Source organism: Mytilus californianus, unplaced genomic scaffold, assembly GCF_021869535.1.
Source record: "Mytilus californianus isolate M0D057914Y unplaced genomic scaffold, xbMytCali1.0.p SCAF_9, whole genome shotgun sequence".
Classification (NCBI taxonomy): Eukaryota; Metazoa; Mollusca; class Bivalvia; order Mytilida; family Mytilidae; genus Mytilus; species Mytilus californianus.
The window spans coordinates 5,595,298-5,618,421 of NW_026262745.1; the positions used below are offsets into that span (position 1 = coordinate 5,595,298).

Here is a 23,124-nt window from a genome sequence, read left to right on the forward strand (position 1 = left end):
ATTTAAGCTAATAACACGAAACGAAAAACATTAATGGCAGACTGCTTCAATGAAAATCACAGCACTAAAGACTATTGGCTCGGAACAGGAAAATAAACAATGTTGGGGGATAAAAACACGTTTGATAGCGCTCACATTCTTTTTTTACCTCTGCCAGGAGTGTAACAAGATAACAAACGGAAGAAAAAACTGTGAAAATCGGTAGAAAAGTCTCCACTAATCAAATCGATCATCGAGCACAAAAAAACAACTAAAAAATCATAAAAGACACAAAATACCGATTACAGGGCACATGTGGTTACTGAAAGGTAGTTAAAGGACTGATTTCAACTTATGAATAGGCAATTTTTTCCCATATTAAAGTATCGTTCAGTACACCTAACACGTTCTTAAGTTAAGAGTCTGGGAAGAACATTACCCTGTGCAATGCCAAAATACAAGTATCGACATTTATTGTTATTGTAAATCATCTTTGCTTTTCATTTATTGTTTTGTACATAAATCAGGCCGTTAGTTTTTTCGTATGAATTTCTTTACACTTGTTATTTCGGGGCCCTTTATAGCTTGCTATGTCTACGTCATTTGGTCTCTGGAGGCAAGTTGTCTCATTGGCAATCATGTTATTTTTATATTAAGCTGTTACAATAGTGAGTATTTTATCAACGTAAAACCCACACTTTCCTATATGGTTTAATCGGCTCTTCAACGTTTTGTGTTTCAAATATGTTGATCTCGAGTGTCACTGAAAAGACATTTATGGTCGAAATGCCCATCTAGTGCAGTGCATTTTGGTACCGTAAATAATGTTCACCACTTGCAAGAATAATGAGACTTGAGCGTGATTTGAAGTGGTGAACTTTTCAGTTATTTAAATTGTTTTCAGTGGTTTCAACTTGGATAGATCATGTAGCAAATGACACCCTTTGTGAACGATAAAGCTGTGATCTGAAATATATATATATTATTTTAGATAGCTTCATCGTTAGCCAAATTCTTATCTTTATTTGTTATCTAGGTTACAGAAGGAACTGACAGTTCCGAATATTATACTAATATGTCATTTACATAGTATAATTCAAACGGGTGTTATTCTAAATGATAGATTTGATTTTAAAAGGACGATTAGAAAGAGATTTACTATAGAGTAAAACAATGAATCGGTGAAATACTCACAAAGAACGCATATAGACATCCAAAATATCAATCCTCTCTTTACTTTTATCAATGTTTTTTTTTATCTCTATCATATAGACGTAAACATATCCATTATCATCATATAGACGTAAACATATCCATTATCAATCACTTAATGATTAGTATTTTAATATTTATCTAAACTCTATTACCATATTTAATATATCATGCATTTCTTTAGGTTGTCAAAACTTCTATCTCCTTAGAAGACGTATTTACTGTTCAAGAAAGTGTATAAAATCGCCTAAACGAAATGGGTGTCTTGGATTTAACCGATTCGAACATTTCGGTTCAATTTTGTTCATTTGTACAGTTTTCCTACTGCAGATTTGTCTTCAAGTATAAATCCAAGTAACAATCATGCATTTTTTTTAAATTGACTCATTTCAACGTAATTTCGTCATTTGACTCACGGTTGAATACACATTAAGAAAATGAGTAATACTAAGTAGTCCTTTCATACTATAAATAAGGAGCTGTAGTATGGGTGCAAATGGGACAACTATCCACCAGAAACCAAAGGAAGTGGATGTAAAAAAATATAGGGCACTATTTATGAAAGAACATTTACTCAAAAATACGAAGAAATGTAGTGCAGATCATGCAATTATTTCCATGTACAGAATGTTCATAATACATTCCATATGATTTATATTTCTGTAATTATGGTAATTTGATAATTATGTAATGTAAAATATTTAAGTAAACAAGTTTCAATATTTCATTTAAAACTTATAAATTTCTTAAATAATTATATGGCAATTGCCAACGTTATCATCTTACAACATGTACAAGGTACAAGTGGTTTAAAAAATAACAAGATTACCACTCAGCCCATAATATTATATTACCGTGGATATAGAAATTTTTAAAGTAAAATACTACCCATTTCATTTAACATGACACAAAGGATTCAAATAATGTTTTGACAACTTAAACTTAATCCTGTAATCGACCTTTCTACTATACAAATACAGGTTGACAGATAATATGAAGCGATAAACGTATAGTATAGTTAGTAGTTTCCGGTTATATTCAAATTAATGTTTATGTCACAGTTTAACATGGGGTCTTCATTGTGGCTTGTGTTTAAGTCATGCTGATTTCATTTAGAAACAAATCCAACGTTTGGGAAGTAAAGACAAATTTACGTTTAGTGTAAATGTTAAATTGCAGGACAAAAACAATATTCGTACATTGTAGACAAAAGCCTCGCTTTTCTCTCTGTTTCTAAAGCTCGTAAAATAAATTTTAAATTTTCCTACATTGTACAAATATTATCTATATAACCATTCCCCATGTACATATTGCTAGTTCTTTTCTATTGTCTAATTAAACAAAAAAATATAGTTGAGTAATTGAATTCCCACTAAATTGTCCTGAAAACATAATAACAGTATATGTAAGAGCTTCACGATTAAGTACGAGCAATAGGAAAAGGATTATCATTCTCTCTCATATACTTATATCATATTCAAACTTAGAATATTGTAAAGTACTTCAGGCTCAAATTACCTCTTGATTGGCTTATATTCAAGAATTTATTGCATTCCATATAATTATTGAATAACTTCCGTTTTAATCATTTTAGCTATTTCAGTTATACTAGTCTTAGTGATGAAAGGAATTTATTATATTTAGGGAAATTTTAATAAAATGTGATTTAGGCATTAGATGACACAGAAGTACGACGAAAGGTATAAATTTCTTAATTGTAAGTATGAAAGTAAATCATGTTATCTTTTAGTGATGAATTGTCTTTTGTTTATAATCAGTTGAAATTAATAAATTTCACAATTTGAATTACAAGTATATTTCATTCAAACCCAATGACCTCTGTTCATCTAATCCTACTTCTTGATGAAATTCAAAGTAGATTTTACTCTCTGTTTAAAAGTATCGGAATATTTGAAATTGGTATTTTTACCACAGGTCTAGTGTCCAGAGTTTAGTTAAACACATGACCTAAATGTTTAGGTAATATTTCATTTATCAGATTTCATTCTATTTATATTTTCTTGATATTGTTTTATTTTTTTAGTCATTTTGGAGTAAGCAGGGTCTTGGCAGTTATTCATATTCACTTAAAATATTTTGATTTTGATTTTGGTTGTTTAAAACAATAAGATTTTTTCAATTGGAAATCCTGTCAAATTTCTAAGTCTATGTCTGTATAGTAGTTACCTTGGTTACCATATTGAAAAAAGTCATCATTAACCAAGAAACACAATGGCATACACAATTTTAATCCTGGTATCTATGATGAGTTTATTTTTGTCAGGGGAGTTGTAACGCATTTATATCTTTTTTTAACTGTATGTTAGAACTTAGAACATGTTTTACATTCATTCTTCAGTTATGAAATATGAAATACTACAATTTCAATGGTTGAAAGCACTTTACTATATTCTAAGGTTATCTAAAGTAGTGCTCCCGAATTGTGTAAAATGAAAATGATATAACCAATTGAAACCTTCCACAATAAGATTTCTGAACTAAAACGTATTTTAATTGGTGAATGAAACGGGTACAATCAGCACTTGGTGTTAGGGTCTTAAATATGCAACCATTAAGTACCAAACATCACTTGTATGTTTTAACTCAGAATGAAGATAAAACTGACAACTTATTTTTTTTATTCAACAATAGGCCTCGTAAGTTATCCTACTGTTTATAATTATAAATTTTGAATGGAAAGAACATGACACCACGGATCGCTTCGACGTTCTAAGGGAGGGGTGGCAACTTTCGCAGACTCCCCTCCGCTTTCCCATTTAAGAGAAATGATATAATACCATTGGGAGAAACCATGTACTAGTAATATCTGAGTAGTTTCCCCTGATGGTTATCTTCAGCAGTGCCAGTTTTTCGACGCAGACAATAATTGGCATTGAAAGGAGAAAGCCGAATCTCAAAGAACAGTTTACAATTTGTGTTGTCGGATTTGTGCCAAAAAACGTTATTTGTGTGAAACTATGTAGATAGTATTTTAAGAATTGAAATATAATTTAACTTCGTCGACATTTCAGATTGATGTTAAATCGTAAGCGTACGAAATAAATCCCATAACTGGTATTCGAAAAACCATTGCGACTAGGCAAAATTGTATAACAAAAATACCGAACTCCAAAGTAAATTCAAAACGGGAAAGTCCATAAAAACAGACAAAATCAAACGACATCAACCAACGGAACCAGTGAAAACAACTGTCATATTCCTGACTTGGTACAGCCATTTTCCGAACTTTGGACTTTTAAACAGAGGATTTTAAATTAACAGTTTTTGTTACTCTTTGTGTAATTAGTATATCTATATTTTTTTATGTCATGACAACGTGAAAGAAAAACAAAGAAGTGATCTTTAAACAACAAGTAATATAAAGTTTTATAAACTAATGTTAGTAAGGATAAGTGTATATCATACATTCAGTAAAATAAACTTAACTTGAGAAAATAAATGTAAACATAAATATGATTATAGAAAAAAATCAAAAAAAAAAAAAAAAAAATTCTCTAAAATATCCTTTAAATTCAAGGATTGTATAAAAGAATAGAAAATAAAAATAAAAAATTGGAGACTTTAAAATCTTATATTGTTTGGAAGTTAAAGTTCAGGTGGTTCAAATTTATTAAACTGTTAAGGATGAAAAGAAATGCATTTGTTTAATTGAGAGCCATAAAAGAATAAGATATTAATTCACGTGTAAAAATAAAATTGTGTTGGTTCATTGTTCAAAGTATTAAATATGTACTTCAGCGATTACAATAGTAAATGATAAGTTGACGATTTACTTTTAAATCCCTTTAAAGAGAATCATAATCATAACTATAGTTAGCGTCAATACTGTAGATTTATAATTGAGGAGTTTGATCTATCCTATGAACCGTGATTATAGCTATTGGTATAACTTCTCTTATAGACAAATTTTGATTAAAGTCAAAGCTTAATCATAACAATAAAATGTTGTGGAAAATGTCCATTGTTAAACAAACAATAAACCCAACAAAAGTGAAATATGTAGTAAAATCAAAGCAATAGCTAAAATAGGGTATGACTATCGGTAGTTCTGTAGTCGTAGCAAACTACCAAGGAAAACGGGTTTACTCCAAAGAGAGGGTATAATCGTGGTATGTTTGGAGTTCTAGTAGACTACCAAGAAAAGCGGGCTTATCCCATCAGAATAAGTACTGATAAAAAGAGGATACTAAAAAATTAAAACACCAGTTCTACTCTCCATAGAATTGAAACATTAACGAATGTAACATATAAAAGATGTAAGTAACAAACAGTATGAAAGTAAAACTTAGATGAAACAAAATAAGAAACACGCAGAGGTATTTAGATCGCCTAAAACAGATTGATAATTATAAAAAGAAATAAAATCATATACTGTTATAAAAGATATCTTGCGATCGAGTAAATAATATCAACGTTATCATCTTAAAAGGTACTAGTAGTTTAAAAGAAAAATGATAAGATATTCCCATAGTCCATAATATTATTTAGCCGTTTTTGAAGTAAAATACTTCCATTTTGATTCAATTCAACACTAAGCATATAAAAAGTTGTCCTTTCCATTGTGTATACCCTCGTATTTATATGTGACCATCCATGAGATTTTCAGGCTAATGGAGGTGCCAGGGTCAAAATGAGTTTTTTTGGATTTTTTTTAAGTATCCATAGATTCAAAACACCCTGACAAGTTGTTTGCTATATTCTTCAAAATAACAAATTATGGTTGGTCATTTTTGTTAGTTTCGATTTTATTAAAAAATTTCATTTTTTTTCACAATTGTTTGCACATTTATGTTCATGTATTATGGTTGGTATGTCATAAAAGGTTGTTTTTTTTTTTTTTTGGGGGGGGGGGGGGGTTAAGTCTTTTTTAATTAATTAAGATGTTATTGTAGCTTTAATAGCTAATTAACTGAAGAATTTTTATTCGGTTGCTATAGCAACAATGTACCGGAATCTGTAATCAAAATCATAATTTCTTAAACTTTTTTCTTTTTTCGTAAGGAAAACTACATTAATGCTAAAAAAGGTAAATACCAAGATATATATTAAACCATCAAGGAGCTGTGGATTATTAGATATGCTTTCTAATGTTCATCTATTATCTTATTGTGAGTACATATTGTACTTGTATCCTGACAAAGTGATTAAATCAAAGATCTGTTAATGCAGAGTAAGATGAAAAATCAAACAGCATGACCAATGATATTAAGGTATGTAGGTAAAAGGGATGCAAAAAAAAACTGTCAACAACACATGCATATATTATATGAAAATAATTGGTGTACCTGCTGCCAATCTGTTTAGGGAAAGTTATAATTTCGATACTTTATTTTTCTAAATAGTATCTTGCAATGGTAATATAGTTTAAACCATTTTTTATAATCGAAAACATATTAATGATTCAGGAGAAAGTGATTTACGCGATGAAATATAAAAGATAAATTGTGTGAATTTAGAACACGATTCGAAACGGAATTTTAACCTAAATTATTACTTTTCCGTAAAAGATATACTTGTTTTGTGCATCTTAATATAAAATTCAAACTTCCTAAAGTCATAAAAAAAATAAAACTTTATTTTACCGCATGATATAATTGGACATTCGATAACAAGTGCCCCGGTTGCGTTACGTGAGTTTACATCGACGTTTTTTCATTATGACGTTCCCTCAGTTTTAGTTTGTAACCCGGATTTGTTTTTTTCTCAATCGATTTATGAATTTCGAACAGCGGTATACTACTGTTGCCTTTATTTACCGCCATAAGCCTGGGAATGTTATGGCGGGTAACATATATGTTACTTAATTTGTATTATTGGGAAAGTGTGCATTTGTCATGTTGTTTTACTATACTGTACTATCAACTGCAAAACCTGTTTTTGTTGGCGTCTTTGTAAGAGTCCGTGTATATTTTTTGGGATTATATATTTTCTTTTAAATTACTTTGGAGTTCGGTGGATTTTTTTTAATACATTTTTAGTTAAGGGACTTTCCGTTTTGAATTTTCCTTGGAGTTCGGTATTTTTGTTGTTTTACTTTTTACACTATTTAGGCTGCTGAATCCCAATTATTCTAACGTTTACCGAATATGTCTGTTTGTGTTGCACAAACAATATGTCAACATAACGGAACTATAAACAGATTAAGCTAGCTTTATTAACACGTTAATATTTTCTTCGGAAAATTCTGTACCAAGTCAGAAATATGCCAGTTGATTTTTGAGTAATTCTGTTGGCATTTGATGAAGTCCTTAAAATAAAAACCAGTCCCCAACTGTTAATTGCTAAATTTTGAATAATGGAAGTGTGAAACCACAATTCACACCGACGCTCTAACCGGGGGAGGGGGTGGCAACTTCCACAGACTTTCCTCCTCTTTCCCGCATAAATTTCTTTTGAACGGGAGTTTTTAGTAGAAATTAACGGTAGCGTTTGATATAACTTTAAAATGGTTTCAAAGATTTGTTGGAATGGCAAGAACAAGTACATATCATAACGTAGAATAAATGACAAGTTACAACGAGCACTTAGCTCTATAGTACCGGTATTACAGACGATGAAAACATACACATAATACACTTATAATAATACTTTGTTTCTCTGAAAATAAATCGCATTTTGAAACAGTAGTAAAATGCAGGTTGAATTTGACAGTGATTACGTTTAATCAAATAATTTTTAAAACAGATTTTGTAAAAGAAGTTTTCATATTTCACACCTAGAAGTAGGGATATTTATTTAAAGTGTATGATGTATATCTGCAGGTATTGTTGAAGAAAACACCAATGAAGTGATGTTTTGTTGTGTCTTTGCAGAAATAAAACGAAATTGATAAGGTTTCTTGTCAAATTTAAGAAGCGAATACATAGTGAGAACCTTGTGTTGTTTATTATCAGCTTTCAGTTCAGTCTTTATTAAAATATTCGCTTGTTACTAAGGCTGCCTCATCACATAACTGTTTGTGGTTTGTTTGTCGTTGCTTTTTTATATTTCTCATCTTAATTATAATATTCTTAGTTACAACATAAAATAAGACGGACCTGAACTGGTAGCTCAAACATGACAATAGATACAATATTAATTATGACAAAAGTCTACGGTAACTGAAAGCAAGTTGAATCGTGAGAAATATTATTCACGCTAATTAAAAGGTAAATTCATTCAAATATTACTGATGTTAAGCCTGGGAATTGATGAGACAAATAGACTATCTAGTATGTAGTTGAATAAATAATCCTTGTATGTTCTTGTCAAATTTTTCTAAATTGTTATGAAAATTGATTGTCTCTCCAAAAATACAGAAACTGGTATAACAAACAGCATTATCGACCAAATATGTTACAATTGTGTGCATCTTATCAAAAGGAATACCCACACATTCATATCTTTTAAGGATAAATGTGCACACTTAGTCATAAGGTACTTGAGTGTCATATGCAAGAAAGTTTTTTTTCCCAGTTTGTTAACTGCGTTCATCTGTTTTCCTTCCTGACTTTTTTTAATTTGTTCAGAATAAGTAGAAAATGGCAATTTTGTTATCGGTAAAAATGTGTTTAAACATATTTTTTTTTAATTTGCATAATTTCGTAGTTACTAAAATTCCTCACTGGATTTGTAATCTAGGTCCCATGCAGAAGAAACTGACAATGTTTATTTTAATACTAATATACCATGTAATACATTTAAAACAGATCTGCTTGATATATTTCATTGAAAAAGGAAGATTTGTCGTACTGATACAAATACAAAAGTATTTGTGCTCTTAGGTTCGTGTTGCTCAATTTTTAGTTTTTCTATGTAGTGTTTTATGGACTTATCGTTTTATGCCATGGTATTGTCAGTTTTTCGTCGACTTATGAGTTTTACATTCCACTTTGGTACCTTCATCCTCTTTTTTTAAGAGTTAACCAATGCATCGACGCATAAACACATCCCAACACATTCCTTTCCTTGCATTTATAATTCTTTTCAAATTCATTGTGCATTTTCAATAACATAATGATTAGTATTTTTTTTTCTATCAACTTCCCAAAAACTTATTATGTTATTTAGTACATCCTCATCGTGCCAGATTTGGGATGTCTGTTTTTTTTTTTTTTTATCTCTGTAGTACATGTCTCAGCTTTGTTTACATTGGAGGGGGCTACTTATTTATCTATATTTTCATTAACCATTGAAGACCGTGAAATAATAATAAATCGGTTAAACCAAATTTTGATGTTTTTCTGCTTTGAATTGATCTCAAGAGTTAAGCCTTTTTCAACTGATTTTTATAGTTTGTTCTTATGTTGTGCTGTTACACCACTATCCCAGGTTAGGCGGAGGGTTGGGCGCTCACAAACATGTTAAACCCCGCCACATTCTTTATGTGCCTGTACCAAGTCAGGAGCCTGTAGTTCAGTGGTTGTCGTTGGTTCATTTCTGTCATATTTGTTTTTCGTAAATTGTTTTATTATAAACTAGGCCGTTAGTTTTTTCAATTGAATTCATTCATATTTTTCATGTCAGGGCCTTTTATAGCCTACTATACGGTATGGGTTTTTCTCATTGTAAAAGGCGGTACGGTTGCTTATAATTGCTAACATCCACTTCATTTGAACTTTGGTGGATAGTTGTCTCATTGGCAATCATACCACATCTCCTTATTTTTATATTGAATTCTATCGATTCCAACATATTCAATATTTTTTATATTTTTTCCATACATTTTTTCTAACCGAAAATTTGTCTTTAAATCTCTCTAAATATAAATGTTACTTTTACATAGCAAACACCATAAAGGGTCATACTTTTTCCTGGCTACAAACCACGGGTAAAGGGGTAAAGTACATGCAGTGCAGAGAATATCACCGTTGTTTTGGAGTTGTAAACAACAAGATTGATTTGTCAGTAGTAATTATGTTCAGTTACAGATTTCAGATTAAGATTGAAATAAAACGTGCTAATATTTCATAATCAAATGTAGGCATTTCGAGATGCTTAAAAAATAAGGAGATGTGGTATGAATGACAATGAGACAACTATCCACCAGTGTTCAAATGACAAAGATAAAGGTAATTATAAGTCATCGTACGGCCTTAAACAATGAGCAAAAGCCTAATCGTATATAGTCAGCTATAAAGGGCCCCGACATGAAATGCACAAGAACAAACTGTAAAAATCTGTTGCGAATGGCTTAACTCAATAAATCTGTACGAAGCAAAAAAAAAAACAAAAAAACGAACAAAAACAAATAGACACAAATCACCGATTAAAAGTACTTGCAGTTACTGAGAGCTAGTTCAAAGTCAATTACAACTAATTTTTAAGTCATTTTCCCCAAACGTAAGTGTCAATCAGTACACATCCAACGGGTTTACTATAAAGATCCATAAACATCATAAGTATTAAAATGAATGGCAACAAAAAGAACATAGAGAAACTTACACCATCGGTATAACAAACGACAAAAAAAAAAATACACGTTATATAGATAATCATAACAATGCCGAATGTCCATGGTTACTTAAAAAGCAAAGCAAACTTGAAAGCTAGCTCAAATTACATGGACTATTTACAGATCATATGTCTTTGTTGGATATGATTGAAATTTGTACATAAAGTGCGTTTTATAACAGTAAAGAAACAAATTTACGACAAAATATGCACAATTAGGCAATGTCAGAATACATTCAGAACACTCGGATTGTCATGTTATCTTAGTATTAACTTTGCTCTAATTAGTCTATTTTTGTTAATGACTTTGAAATCGTTAGACATGTTTCAACTTCAGTTGCTGGTAGACTATCCGTCCAACGTAGTATCATAACAGTAGCAAGTCATCCAGCATTGTATTGACTTTATACAAAATTGACAATGAATTACTAAACAGCAGTAACACAACATATCTTTTATACTTAAATATTAAATTGTTGGGTGAAGATAGAAAACGAAACGTAACATGTCTTTTGTTGCTTTGGGAGCAAATACATATCAAGAGTTAAATTGAGTTTAGTTCTAATTCATGTGACGTATTGATGCAGTAGACGTAGTAAAATTAGACAACTAGAAGTTTAATACCTCGATAAAGTAACTACGTCAAACAATAAACAGATTCTGGTTGTGATCATTTTATTTGCTATGTAACGCAGTATGAGGTGCTGTGAACAGTTTCAAATAAATTACTAGAGGTAATTCCCGAATAAAAATAATCATGGAGGGAAATTCCTTTGTACTTACATAATTTGTGAAAAGTTTCATGTTTTTTTTTCGTTTTTGATTGCAATGATTAGTTAGTTAGCTTTTAATTAAAACAGGTGGAATGATCAGAATTATTTTAAAGTTTTACAATTGATATACTTGTTTAAAGGGGAGTTGACACTGTAAACTTCCTGGGTTTTTTTTTTTTGGTAGTGAAAACTGAAAACTTATTTTTAGCTATTGTAGCTATTTCCGGAGGAGGCGGATGTACCCTGAAGTGAGACTGTTTCAAAAGACCAGGTTAAAATCTATTGAAATCTAACAGTTTTGATCATCTGAAATGAAGGCACGTACATCGGTTTGTTATAAAGCAAGAATAAATCACGATGGCCCGATGGTTTTTTTTTCTTTCTGTAAGCAGTTTGACAGAGTTATTTTCTCATATTTAGTTTTAAAATTCTGTCATTTTGTTTTCCTTCCTTCTTCAACTTGAAAACAAGCTTGATAACCTACGTTCAGTATTCAAATATCGTTTTTTACCGTGTGAGCTGGCTTCATTTTTGTCACCCGCGTAACGCGTTGCGGAGGACATGGAAATACCGAGCGTCCGTCCGCCCGTCCGTCCGTCCTTCCGTCCGGTCTTGTTAGCGCTCTCGCGTGCACAATTCTTGCCAAATTTTTATGAAACTTATATCATCGGTTTATATCATCAATGTCTTGGACGAGTTCGAAAATCAATGCCGATCAATTATTTTTTAAAAGAGTTATGCCCCTTGGACACATTCATTTTATAGAAAATTGCGTCGTTAGCGCTCTCATGTGTATAATTCTCGCCCGAATTTTATGAAACTTATATCATTAGTTTATATTAGCAATGTCTTGGACGAGTTCGAAATCAGTGCCGATCAATTATTCTTAAAAGATTTATGCCCCTTGGACACATTCATTTTATGGAAAATTGATTCGTTAGCGCTCTCATGTGTATAATTCTTACCCGAATTTTATGAAACTTATATCATAGGTTTATATCAGCAATGTCTTGGACGAGTTCGAAAATCAGTGCCGATCAACTATTTTTAAAAGAGTTATGCTCCTTGGAAACATTAATTATATGGAAAATTGCCTTATGAGCGCTCTAATGTGTACAATTCTTGCCAGATGAAATTTATATTATAGGTTTATATCATCAATGTACTTGAAGAGTTAAAAAATCAGTGCCGATCAATTATTTTTAAAAGAGTAATGCCCCTTAAAAATATTGATTATATGGAAAATTGCAATGTTATCGCTCTCATGTGTTCAATTCATGCCAGAATTATATGAAACTTATATAATAGGTTTATATCAGCAATGTCTTTGACTCTTTCGAAAATAAGTTCTGATCAAATATTTTAAACGAGTTATGCCCTTGGAAATTTAAATTATAACAGAAATCACATTGCATTTGCTCTGAAGCCTTCATTTCTCTTAAGATATTAATAAAGTCCTTTTTTTGTTATTGCTCTTGTACCTCGAATAGATAAAATATGTGCAACCTGTGGGACATTGGAACTCTATTCTTTTTATTTTTAAATTTCAACATGATAGTATTGCAAAACTAAACTATTAATCTTAAGAAGAAAGATAGAAATAAGAAATAATCAGTTAAAAACGACAAACTCGCGGTGAATTTATTATTTTTCGCGGGAACTTACATATTAATTTGTTGTTTTTTTTGTGTGTTTTTTACATTAAATGAGTTACAAATGAATACTACATATTCGATTTTATTCAATTATCCGATGATTGGGTGGTACTGAGGTAAGAGTGCCAAAATATATCCGGTGAATGTGCAGTAAACTTGATCAGATTCTCCATATAAGACTGTGTCATAGCTTTTTATGTCTAGGAAAACTTCATCGCCTTGTACATGTATCAGCTCTAGAGATGCCGAATTACTTCCTGTTACCTTACCAGACGGAACGTGACCATAAATAGAGTTCACATAGATGAAATTATGGTAAAGATGAAGCCAAATTGTCTTGTCTGAGTGAGATAAAGCATGAAAATGGAAGACGTATATACCACTATATTTCGAGGTAAATTTTCCAGTTTTCGTTCATACCCTGAGCCACGGTTTAAGAACACTCTGTAAAAAATTGCTGTTTGACCCTGTGTTGGTGTAAAATGAGTTGATATTCCAACAGAAAAAGCTATATATGATTTGCCATATTCTACAAATAGAAAAAATATTTACTCGATCCTTTGACATTTTTAGCATTCAGATAAGAGATTTGACAAAAGTAATTACCGTACATAATTAAATTAACATTCAAAACAATAGAACTATGATTTTACTTTATTTTAAATTGACCTCGTCAGGATGTATGAAAAAAAGACATGATTTCAGTTCAATTTGAAAAAAAGAGTGGAAATCTGAATATATTTTTTAAATGTTCATGTACGTTTTTGCCGTTAAGGTGCAAAATTGTGGTTTCCCTGACTACCTTACAGGAGACATTTACATGTATATGATAAAATCAACAAGAGGTTGCTGAAGGCTTAAATTGCCATTTTGTTTGCGGACGTGTGCCGTATGTAGATGTCTATTGTATAAACACAGATACAAAATTTAATGCAGTAAGCCTTTGGTAGTTCAACGATTGCAAAAATGTCATTGTAACCGGAACAACATGACATTTAAAACAAACAATTGATCTCAGTTTTTTTAATGTTGACTTTTTCTTGATTTACTTTCATCAGGAACACTCGGAACCATTGAAACGACTAATGCAACAAAAAATACTGGATTAGTACCATAGAGATAATGTACATGTAAAGCAGGATCTGCTTACCCTTCCGGAGCACCTGAGATCCCCCCTCCATTTTTTGGTGGGGTTCGTGTTGCTCAGTCTTTAGTTTTCTATGTTGTGTTTTGTGAACTGTTTGTCTGTTTGTCTGATGGTCTTTTTTTTTAGCCATGGCGTTGTCAGTTTATTTTCGACTTATGAGTTTGAATGTCCCTTTTGTATCTTTCGCCTCTCTTGTCTAAGTTTTTGCCCGATCCGTAGGGTATGATGAATTGTTTTTATACGCCTGTTTACGGGAGGTATTATGGTAAACAGTTGTCCGTCAGTCCGTCCGTCCGTCTGTCCGTCGGCCGTCAACATGTCGGTCAATAACTCAAAAACGCTTTAACCAATTTTCATGAAAATTTGGTGAGTTTTTTTTATATCTATTGACATAAGCTTGGTTTTGATTTTTATAAATATTAGATTTTACGTTTTGGAGTATTTGGGACTTTATTCATAAAAAAAGGAGGGTTTCCAGTTTTCGGACCATTACTCAAAAATGCTTTGAGCAGTTTTCAAGAAACTTTAATGACAAGATTATATCTATTAAAATACACTCCCTTTAGGTTTCTGATATGATATGGAGGAGCTATGGAACTTTATTTGTTGAAAAAGCGACGGGCGTATCATGCGCTCATGGCGCAGCTCTTAATTCATATTTGTTTTCGGTATTTTTGTTTGTTTGACTTTGATTAGGCAGCTTGAAACTTTTTCTGGTGTAATGTAGCTGCTGCATTTGCTAGGAGTGTCCGTTGGATATGCAGGCTGTATAACAGTCAAAGCAGTCGGTTATCTGTGCGAAAGGTTACAGCAGCAATGTTCATTTGGGAGCCATTAATCCAAGATACATAGCATTTGGAACTAAATACAAGTGGAAGTTTGGCGCTTTAATCCGTTTCTATTGAAGTACATGTTACAAGCTAGTACTATTATAATCAATCGCCAATTGTTTTGATAAGGATTGTTGTGAAAGATTTCTAGGAAATAGCTTAAATATATTTACTATTATTTTGATTATGATAAACATTGATTGTGTACACTTTTATTATTCCTATCCTTTATTTAACGTACCAAAATCATCTATATCTGTTGATGGATTAAGGATCGAACCAGAAAATGTTGTATAAGTTTGATTTGTTGCAATATCTCCATAAATTCTACCTTCTCTTCTAGGTATGACATATACATTGTCCCCTCTATACAGCATCATAATACAGGTGTTACCTACATAATCGTACTCGATTGTTGTTTTACCATAAGCTGAGTTGACATAATGGTTATTATGGTACACATCTAACCATATTTCCTGAGAAACATTAGGAGAAAGAGATTAGCGAATATAGTCTACGAAAAATTGCTTTGTTGATCTATCTAAGATTAATTTGAATTTACTTGTAATCCTAATTTTGTTGTAATTTTAATTTTACTTACCAATGAAAGGTAAAAAAAACTTCATGCTTTTCGTTTATTTTTATTATGTATGTAAGTCACCCTTAAAATATATATATTTAAGCAAATTTTATCATAAATAATCAAAAGTCATTTCATTTGAAATTCTATCGACTAATGATTTCGGCAGGGAATTCGGTATCACTAACACAACCGCATTTAGAAATTTTATTAAATTGGTTAAATACCACAGGTGGCAGCTGACCAAAGTTGTCGTCTAAGATCGATTTCCCCAGAAATCTGATGATCCCCTTTTTGGAATGATGGAAATGAAAGTACGCGTAAAATAGTACCAGCTTACTTTCACTTTCATTTTGAAAGGATACGGTATTTGAGTAAAAATGGCATTTCTTAAGCATGCAATAACCAATTTCCTACTTACTATCATATAGGGAAATTAGACAATAAGACAATTTTACAAAGGGATATCCTATTATGGTTTATGACAGTTTTTGTCTAATTTGTAGATAATGTCCCCTTAACTTTATTATGAATATGACATTTATAAACATTAAACACTTATTTCTGAATCATAACATTTCAAAATTTATAATAAAAATATTTTTTTCATAATTAATTTCTGAAATATTCCCTGATATAGACTTTTCCAACAGACCACATATGGAAAATGAATACCACTTTCCTTCCAACAATAGATCAGTTTCCAGCTTCCGTTTTATGAATGAACTGTCCCTGTTGACCTGGGTTCATTCGGAGGAAATGCGTCATAGGACATTGTGACGTGAAGATATTTGATTTGTGACGTCAAATTGTCGGTGTATTTAAACCATTAAAAAAAATCAAATTTCACTTACATGATCAGAAGTGGCTAATGCGTGGTAGTGAAAAATGTGAAGTCCAGACTGCGACGCTATAAATATTCCAGTTCCTTCATTGTACCTCTGTGTTCCTCTGCTGGTTATAAGTCTGTCGTATGGAATAGTCTGACTGGTTGTCAAGGCAATGCAGTGGTTCAGTCCAGCTATCAAATCCTATATTATTGGTATCTGATTAAAAAGAGTTAGTAACCTTTCAAACATTGTTATTTGTAAAATAAATAACCAGTAGAGAGAGTTTTAAGATGTTTGACTCTGATAATCAATCCTATTATACGTGAAATAAGCGTTTTCTGTACATAACATGATTATTATCAAACTGCCTTGTTTGTACCTCTGCTATGCAAACTAACATCTTATAATTGACAGCAAGCGAGTTACGATACACTTTTTGTTAATTTGGTCAACGACCGCTGAAGTTACAATACAGAAAGAAAACCAATATTTAAAGGTGGCAATTACAAAATTAAAAATAAGTGTAAGTGGTTAAAAGTAGGTGCAAGATATTTCAACTTCAAAATTATCACAGATTGCTACTTTCTTCTCTTTTTCTTTCTTGGTTCATTTGTGATGGAAAGGTAGCCAGATGTGTATATTGAACCCTGAAAACTTGTAAGTGTTCCTACTATTATACCTACCGCTTACGATTTTATCAGTTTTAGAGTTTCAAAATATATTGGCCTCGAGCATCACTAAAGAGACCTTAATTGTCAAAATGCATATCTGGTGCAATAAACTTGATACCGTTAATGTTATTGTGAGAAATAAAACTTACCTGCAAGTAGTACACCAGTAAAAGTTGCATATACTTGATCTCCTTCTCCAAAGATAACATTATCATAGTTGTCATGTGCGTTTATATAAACCTTATCGATTTCAAGATTTAAGAACACAGAATTCCCAGCACCTACATAGTCACTCTGGGTTCTACCGTAAATTAAAACTCTTCATTCCGGGAGAGTTCTAACCGTAAGTGTTCGGTACTTTTGGTAACAGCGTAAAAATGGAAGGAATACAATCCTGGAGTACTACAGACAAATTTTCCATCAAGAGGAAAGTGTGCATTGATGTTTGTTATGCTTTTATCAAATGTTAGAATGTCGCCATGCGATAGGTATTCATATGATACCCGCCTCTTAGTAAATCTACCACTATGGTGACGCTACAGTTGGTGGACTGCAATTTTCCAAAAAAAATCACAAGCACGGCACTAACTATTGTAATGGAATTTTATCTCTTTGATACTGACACTAGTAAAATTTTCAATACATGAAAAATTTAAAAAAATTAAAATTGTTGATATCTATAGCTTATCATTCGGTTGCACATTCGGTTGTTATAGATATTGGTTTGATAAACCTTTTTTACACAGTGATTGTTGTTGTTCGAATTGAAATGCATCACTAAAGATAAATTAAAACTGCAGTAATCTGTAATTATTAATGACAAATATCTTAAATGTGGGAAATTCCTTTATAGAACCTAAAATTATCTTGTCGGCTTTCTTCATTCTAGCATCTATCATCAGATATATATTTTTTCTTGCTTCATATTTTGATCTGTTACCCATTTTCCAGCAGTAATATACCCTCTGTTCCGACACGCACGTCTGGCGTAAATACAAAATTTCAATCCTGTTATCTATGGTGAGTTTATTTACAACCACTGGGTCGATGCCACTGCTGGTGCAGTTTTTATTCCCCGATGGTATCACCAGCCCAGTAGTCAGCACTTCTGTGTTTACATGAATTATCATTGATATGGTCATAATTATAAATTAACTGTTTACAAAACTTTGAATTTTTGAAATACTAAGGCTTTTCTACCTCAGGAATAGATTACCTTAGCTGTATTTGGCAAAACTTTTAGGAATTTTTGGTCCTCAATGCTCTTCAACTTCGTACTTTATTTGACCTTTTTAACTTTTTTGGATTCGAGCGTCACTGATGAGTCTTTTGTAGACGAAACGCGCGTCTGGCGTAAATACAAAATTTCAATCCTGGTATCTATAATGAGTTTATTTCCATTGTATGACGTTTAAATACCTCAATTAATGCGTTACGCTAGTGCATGTTCACACTTTAGGTACTCTAATAATAGTGGTGTGCTCCTTACACATAAACTGCTCCAACAGAGACAGAACGACTGAAATCGACACTGCATAATTTTGACTGTCAATATCACGGGTTGATTGACCGATACGATGTGTCGCTGTCTCATCTCACTAGCGACGTGTTCCCGTAGTCTTATATTTTTGAAATACCGATATAGTTAATAGATCTGTAATTTCACCGACTATTTCCTATTCCCAATTGTGACATTTTGACTGATTATTTCACTTTTTTTAAACATTTAATATTGGAACAAAATTCATGGAGCTGTGATTTTTGTTCCGGAACTTATTTCACATTTGGTTAAAATATTAGTTTCGGAACAAATTTTACAGTGCTGGAACATATTTCCTTATAACATATATTCCGGGTATACATTTTCTGTGATATAAACTGCGGTGGAACATATTTCCTATTAAACAAATTTTTTGTTACATTTATTCTTGAATAAGAATCATAAACTTACCACATTAAATTGTGGCGAAAATCAAAAGAAATAAAAGTTTCATAATGTTTCTACTAGAATATCTGAAGATTTCTGCTGGCATGTCACTATACTATTATCAGTCATGTTACAACTTTACCTTCAGTTGGGATTGACATATTTTCAATGTCCTGTGAAACAATTGTACAGGTGTTGATAAGGAAGATCTGTTAAAAGAGTAAACTGAATCCCCAAGAATAATGTTACAATATTCCCAACCCTCAGTAAAGAGGAATTTTTCATGAAATCTTATATAAAATTTCAAAGCAATATAGCAATGGATAAAAAGGAAAATAACAAAAATAATGAACTTAAAGGAAAATTCAAAAAAACTATGTCAACAAAGAAAAACAAAACGGCATATATAGACACTCTATAGACAAAGCAAAAAAGAAAGACAAGAATACAAAGAATGACCATAGCAAAATAAAACAATGGCGGGATCTATAAATATCGAGCCTCGCCAAAAGGACATTACCAAAAATGTACTAAATAGGTTAAAAAAATATACAAAGACAAATAAAAAGAAAACCATAACACGTAATAAAGATGATTAACAACGTCAGTATCTAGAATCTATACTTCAAGACCATCATGTATTAATTGTTAAGCTAATACGGAATATTTATCAACAAGGTCTTGGTCTCTTCCGATGAATTTTTTTAGAAAAAGGACGAGACGTTCTTTGACATTCTTTGATAGAATTCACCATGTCTGCATACCCACACGATAATTTGCGTTTTTGGTAGAGTTTTAGTTGCTTTAATTTTTAGTTTTGTGGGTAACAGCTAATCGTCGCTTTGTCCATTCATCTGTCCGTCCGTTAGTCCGCAAGCAAATGGTTTCTTGGAATTACTTGAGAGTCCGTTGAAGGGTTGGAATGCAACATATATAGATGGAAGATATAGGGAAGGTGGAAGACCTTTGATTTGGGGATCAATATGTCAAAGGTCGAGGTTGCTGTTACAAAAAAGGTTGATTTAAATATAACATAATATTATGTAGATTTAAAGAAATATGGAAGGGAAATAGCCATATTGATTTTCAGGTCAATAGGTCAACGACCAAGATCAAAGATGCTAAAAGTAGACTGAAATATAAAAAATGAGGGCAATGTTTTGTTCTTGGTGGAGTACTGGAGATACATTCTTGGATTCAAATAAAGTGGTAGGTAGTTAGAAACAAAGCCTATTCATTCGAATGCAGGTACATTGAACAGCGATACATGGTATGAAATTATTAAAAATCTTGTTTTTTATATAAAATATTTGAGTTCATTTTTAAATATAGAAAGTGTTCATCAACCTTTCGGTTTCTAGATTGACGACTTTTTTTCAGCAATATTATTTGATATGTTAGGGAATATTCATCAAAATGTGGTTTTGGAAGCATAGATTGACCAAATTTCTGCTTGTTTATTTTGACCAAGGTGTTTCTGCCTTTTTCTACTAATATATTTGTGCCTTGATATCTTTTTACTTTTTTAATGTAAAACTTTACAACCCAGCTTGCACAATTGTGTGTGTCACATAAACAAATAATGAGTTGTAAAGGATGTGACAAATTATATTACATCTGCCATTATCTATGCAAAATCTATTATAATTTAGCATATCGTAATAAAGGGGAAACCAACACATGCCTACCTAGTAAGATTTAATGTAATATGAACAAATAATGAGCGTGTCATTTGTTCGGGATATTTTTGTCTGTGATTTAATTGCTTTCGTTAATTCGGTTTTCTACGATTTGTTTTAAAATGTAGCAAAAAAGACACTCTTGTTCATGGTAAAGCTGTGTTTTTAATTTCAAATACTTTCATCGTTACCAACCTCCTCTTTAGTTTTTTTTTATTATTAATATAGCAATGCTATTGAAATGGGACTGTCTGATAGGTTGCATAGGGTCTGGAAAGAATGGAGTACTGATTGAGTAGAGAAATCATACTTTAGAGGTGTGAAAACAATTTACAAATATTAAATATTTTTCAAACTTTATCATTTACTCGAAACATTTCCATTGTCAAACATAAGATGATTGGTATTTGTTTACCATTAAAATATCTAAAATTCATCGTTATCATGCATGATTTTTGATTCCAGGCTTTCTATTTCTGTAGACCATGTCTCAGCTTTGTTAAAGCGGGAGAGGTTAACTTATGTATCTATATTTGTTTAAATGTTGAAGACCGTTTAGATAAGACTAAAGTGGACTAAGATAAATGTGTCCCTTGTATTATATCGAGTCCGACCTTACTTGTATTTCAGATATGTTCCATACAGATTTCCTTCTGGAGATTTCTGAAGAAATTATTCTCTTAAAATAAATGGTATTTTGAAACAGCTATAAAATACAAGACTTACTTGAAAGTTCAAGTACAGATTTTGGTAGAGTAATATACAAGGTTTTCATGGCGGGTGATGCATGCATAGGAGGATACGCTTACCCTGTCGACGCACCCAGTCTCACTTCTTTTGGTGTTCATGCGATTCCCTCATTTTTTGTTCGTTTTCTTGATTTGTCTCTTTTTAATCGATTCACGAAATTTGAACATCGGTAAACTACTTTCTTTTTGAATACCCAGCACCACCAATTTTTGACATTCTTGTATTATCTTTTCGTACTACTCTGCTTTGAAATCATTGTTGGCATTTGTAGCAAAACTTTTATTTCAGTTTAACCTAGCATCAGGTGAAAATGAAATAAAAGTGCTGCTAAAAATGCAAACAAAAAGTACATAATGGAACGTACAATAAAGATCAATTGAAAATAGATATGTTTCCATGGGACACGATGTCACGCTCAGACCATCACATTTATATATTTTGTGAACGGCGATATAGACCAAACCCCGAATTTGGAATATATATTAATACGTGCATGTTCATAATGTACAGGTGTACAAAGTTCCAAGTTGGTGTGACCACATCTTCATTGTGAACAATATAAAACTAAAATTTAACTGAAAAGGGACGGACGAATTGATTTCTGTACGGACGCACGAACATACTAGAAATTATAGTATTCACTCTACAATCTACGGCGGGGTATTATAATTATTCAATTCCATGATATCGGTATAACAGACCACAAAAATATACTTTTGAACAGATATGTTCCAATGTTCCAATGCTCCATGTAAAGGAGGGGTATTTGCGAAAAATACCAGTTGAGAGAATGTTAAATTTTTGCATATACCCCGGCGGCGTTAAAAAATGAACGATATTCATTTGATAACAGTAAATTGGTGAAAAATACACTGGCTATCAACCAATCAAAACCCATGATTCTTACATAAGCTGTAATTAATAAGAAAATACTAATAATGTCATTTGTCAGCGGTAACTTAGTAAAATCAAGCCTAAGTACTTGAACTTTTCTGAGAGAATATGTCAGCAATTATTCAAGAAAATATCTTTGTAGAGGTGTTTTTATAATTTGTACATAAATAGCGATTTCATAACAATTAAAAGAAAAAATTAGTTAATAAATTAGGCGTTGGAATACATAGTCAGATGTTCAGATGTTACATGCTACCTTATTTTTTAATTTTATGCAAATAAGTCTTCATTTGTCGGTTACATCGACATAGTAAGATATGTTTTAACGATCATAGGAATGCTACCCTGTTGGTAGACTGACAGTTCTCAAGTGGAGCATCTTATTAGTTACCAGTCCTTCAATATTGCATCAGCGTTTTCACAAAAAATGATGAGAAGTTCCTTAGTACAGTTAAACATAGTATGGTGGGTGCAGATATAAAACGAATAAATAAGATTTCTTTGGTTGTTTAACATCTTGAAGGTTATTTAGTGGAGATGACCAAAGAAACTTACTTACTAGCATTTGAAACTGTATAGTATTTGTACCAGCATGCATTGGAATTTGTGATTTCAATCCAATTACAAACAAAAACCAACAATGACAAAAGTATTGCTAATCCAAGCATGGTCCTTTAAACAAAGTTTGTGTCATTTTGTCTGGTTGGGTTTTTCAATATTGATTCCCATACTGGGTTTTTTTCG

General features: G+C 31.7%; 1 protein-coding gene and 1 pseudogene across 2 annotated transcripts in view; both read right to left on the minus strand.

Annotated features, from left to right (window-relative positions):
• The window catches only part of LOC127714446 (uncharacterized), a 29,660-nt gene extending 27,959 nt beyond the window's left edge, over positions 1-1,701 (minus strand). The window contains exon 1 of one of the 2 annotated variants that reach the window (XM_052220504.1): positions 1,347-1,701. The gene's annotated coding sequence lies outside the window, so the exon portion shown is untranslated. Of the gene's footprint in view, positions 1-1,173 lie in introns of both variants that reach the window. The other variant, XM_052220503.1, reaches the window with a different exon arrangement.
• Positions 1,702-13,162: 11,461 nt separating this feature from the next.
• LOC127715762 (uncharacterized) lies at positions 13,163-22,759 on the minus strand (annotated as a pseudogene).
• Between the last annotated feature and the right edge of the window lie 365 nt (positions 22,760-23,124).